The sequence below is a fragment of the Ovis aries genome, chromosome 12 (assembly GCF_016772045.2).
Source record: "Ovis aries strain OAR_USU_Benz2616 breed Rambouillet chromosome 12, ARS-UI_Ramb_v3.0, whole genome shotgun sequence".
In the NCBI taxonomy this organism is placed as follows: Eukaryota; Metazoa; Chordata; class Mammalia; order Artiodactyla; family Bovidae; genus Ovis; species Ovis aries.
In genome coordinates this window covers 23,631,931-23,635,316 of record NC_056065.1, presented here as the reverse complement: position 1 = coordinate 23,635,316, position 3,386 = coordinate 23,631,931, and the positions used below count along the sequence as shown (strand labels likewise).

Below are 3,386 nucleotides of genomic sequence, written 5' to 3'. Positions count from 1 at the left end.
TTCTCCTTGCTATTTTTTGGAGCTCTGCATTCAAATGGGTATATCTTTCCTTTTTTCTTTTGCCTTTAGATTCTTTTCTTTTCTCATCTATTTGTAAGGCATCCTCAGACAACCAATTTGCCTTTTGGCGTTTAATTTTCTTAGGGATTGTCTTGATCACCCCCTCCTGTACAATGTCATAAACCTCCATCCATAGTTCTTCAGGCACTCCGTCTATCAGACCTAATCCCTTGAATCTATTTGTCACTTCCACTGTATAATCATAAGGGATTTGATTTAGGTCATACCTGAATGGTGTAGTGGGTTTCCCTACTTTCTTCAATTTAAGTCTGAGTTTGGCAACAAGGAGTTCATGATCTGAGCCACAGTCAGCTCCTGGTGTTGTTTTTGCTGACTATATAGAGCTTCTCCATCTTTGGCTGCAAAAAATATAATCAATCTGATTTCGGTAATGACCATCTGGTGATATCCATGTGTAGAGTCTTCTCTTGTGTTGTTGGACGAGAGTCTTTGCTATGACCAATGTGTTCTTTTGGCAAAACTCTATTGGGCTTTGCCCTGCTTCATTCTATACTCCAAGGTCAAATTTGCCTGTTACTTCAGGTATTTCTTGACTCCCTACTTTTGCATTCCAGTCCCCTATGATGAAAAGGATATCTTCTGGGGGTGTTAATTCTAGAAGTTCTTATAGGTCTTCATAGAACCATTCAACCTCAGCTTCTTCAGCATTACTGGTCGGGGCATAGACTTGGATTGCTGTGATATTGAATGGTTTGCCTTGGAAACAAACAGAGATCATTCTGTCATTTTTGAGATCACATCCAAGTACTGCATTTGAGACTCTTTTGTTGACTATGACATTTCTTCTAAGGGATTCTTGGCCACAGTAGCAGATATTATGGTCATCTGAGTTAAATTCACCCATTCCAGTCCATTTTAGTTTGCTAATTCCTAAAATGTCGATGTTCACTGTTGCCATCTCCTGTTTGACCACCTCCAATTTGCCTTGATTCATGGACCTAACATTTCAGGTTCCTATGCAATATTGCTCTTCTCACACGCTAGTAAAATAATGCTCAAAATTCTCCAAGCCAGGCTTCAGCAATACATGAACCATGAACTTCCAGATGTTCAAGCTGGTTTTAGAAAAGGCAGAGGAACCAGAGATCAAATTGTGAACATCTACTGGATCACTGAAAAAGCAAGAGAGTTCCAGAAAAACATTTATTGACTATGCCAAAGCCTTTGACTGTGTGGATCACAATAAACTGTGGAAAATTCTGAAACAGATGGGAATCCCAGACTACCTGATCTGCCTCTTGAGAAACCTATATGCAGGTCAGGAAGGAACAGTTAGAACTGAACATGGAACAACAGAATGGTTCCATATAGGAAAAGGAGTACGTCAAGGCTGTATACTGTCACCCTGCTTATTTAACTTATATGCAGAGTACATCATGAGAAACTCTGGGCTGGAGGAAGCACAAGCTGGAATCAAGATTGCCAGGAGAAATATCAATAACTTCAGATATGCAGATCACACCACCCTTATGGCAGAAGGTGAAGAGGAACTAAAAAGCCTCTTGAGGAAAGTGAAAGAGGAGAGTGGAAAAAGTTGGCTTCAAGTTCAACATTCAGAAAACTAAGATCATGGCATCTGGTCCCATCACTTCATGGGAAATAGATGGGGAACAGTGCAAACAGTGTCAGACTTTATTTTGGGGGGCTCCAAAATCACTGCAGATGGTGATTGCAGCCATGAAATTAAAAGACGCTTACTCCTTGGAAGGAAAATTATGACCAACCTAGATAGTATATTCAAAAGCAGAGGCATTACTTTGCTGACTAAGGTCCATCTAGTCAAAGCTATAGTTTTTCCAGTGGTCATGTATGGATGTGAGAATTGGACTGTGAAGAAAGCTGAGCGCCAAAGAATTGATGCTTTTGAACTGTGGTGTTGGAGAAGACTCTTGAGAGTCCCTTGGACTGCAAGGAGATCCAACCAGACCATTCTAAAGGAGATCAGCCCTGGGTGTTCTTTTGGAAGGAATGATGCTGAAGCTGAAACTCCAGTACTTTGACCACCTGATGCAAAGAGCTGACTCATTGGAAAAGACCCTGATAAAGGAAGGGGTTGGGGGCAGGAAGAGAAAGGGACGACCGAGGATGAGATGGCTGGATGGCATTGCTGACTCGATGGACGTGAGTCTGAGTAAACTCTAGGAGTTGGTGATGGACAGGGAGGCCTGGTGTGCCGCGATTCATGGGGTTGCAAAGAGGCAGACACGACTGAGTGACAGAACTGAACTGAACTGATGCAATATTGCCCTTACAGCACCAGATTTTACTTCCATCTCCAGTCACATCCACAACTGGGTGTTGCTTTTGCTTTGGCTCCGTCTCTTCATTCTTTCTGGAGTTATTTCTCCACTGATCTCCAGCAGCATTTTGGGCACCTACCAACCTGGGGTGTTCTTCTTTCAGTGTCCTATCTTTTTGCTTTTTCATGCTATTCATGGGGTTCTCAAGGCAAGAATACTGAAGTGGTTTGCCATTCCCTTCTCCAGTGGACCATGTTTTGTCAGAACTCTCCACCATGACCCGTCCGTCTTGGGTGGCCCTACACAGCATGGCTCATAGTTTCATTGAGTTAGACAAGGCTGTGGTCCATGTGATCAGATTGGTTAGTTTCCTGTGATTGTGGTTTTCAATCTCTCTGCCCTCTGATATGGGGCTTCCCTTGTGGCTCAGCTGGTAAAGAATCCGCCTGCAATGCGTGAGACTTATTGGATCCCTGGGTTGGGAAGATCCCCTGGAGAAGGGAAAGGCTACCGACTCCAGTATTTTGGCCTAGAGAATTCCATAGACTGTACAGTCCATGGGGTAGCAAAGAGTCAGACATAACTAAAGGCTTGTGGAAGATTCCTGATGGGAGAGACTGACTGAAATTGGATCTTGTTCTGATGGGCTGGGCCATGTTCTGTTGATGAGTGGGGCTGTATTCCCTCCCTCTTATTTACCTGGGGCCAAACTATGGTTGGGCTTCCCTGGTGGCTCAGAGGTTAAAGCGTCTGTCTGGAATGCAGGAGACCCAGGTTCAATCCCTGGGTCAGGAAGATCCCCTGGAGAAGGAAATGGCAACCCACTCCAGTACTCTTGCCTGGAGAATCCCATGGAAGGAGAGCCTGGCAGGCTGTTGGAAAGAGTCGGACATGACTGAGCGACTTCACTTTAAATTATGGGTGGAGGTAATGAAGATAACAGCAACCTCCTTCAAAAGATCCCATGCATGCACTGCTACACTCAGTGCCCCCGGCCCTGCAGCAGGCCACCGCCAGCCCACACCTCTGCCGGAGACTCCTGGACACTTACAGGCAAGTCTGGGT

At 44.6% G+C, this 3,386-nt stretch overlaps 1 non-coding gene across 1 annotated transcript; it reads left to right on the top strand.

Moving 5' to 3' along the window:
• Window positions 1-3,044: 3,044 nt before the first annotated feature.
• Window positions 3,045-3,117, top strand: TRNAS-GGA (transfer RNA serine (anticodon GGA)). The gene has a single exon. It is a non-coding gene; the product is annotated as a tRNA-Ser (tRNA).
• The last annotated feature ends 269 nt before the right edge of the window (window positions 3,118-3,386 follow it).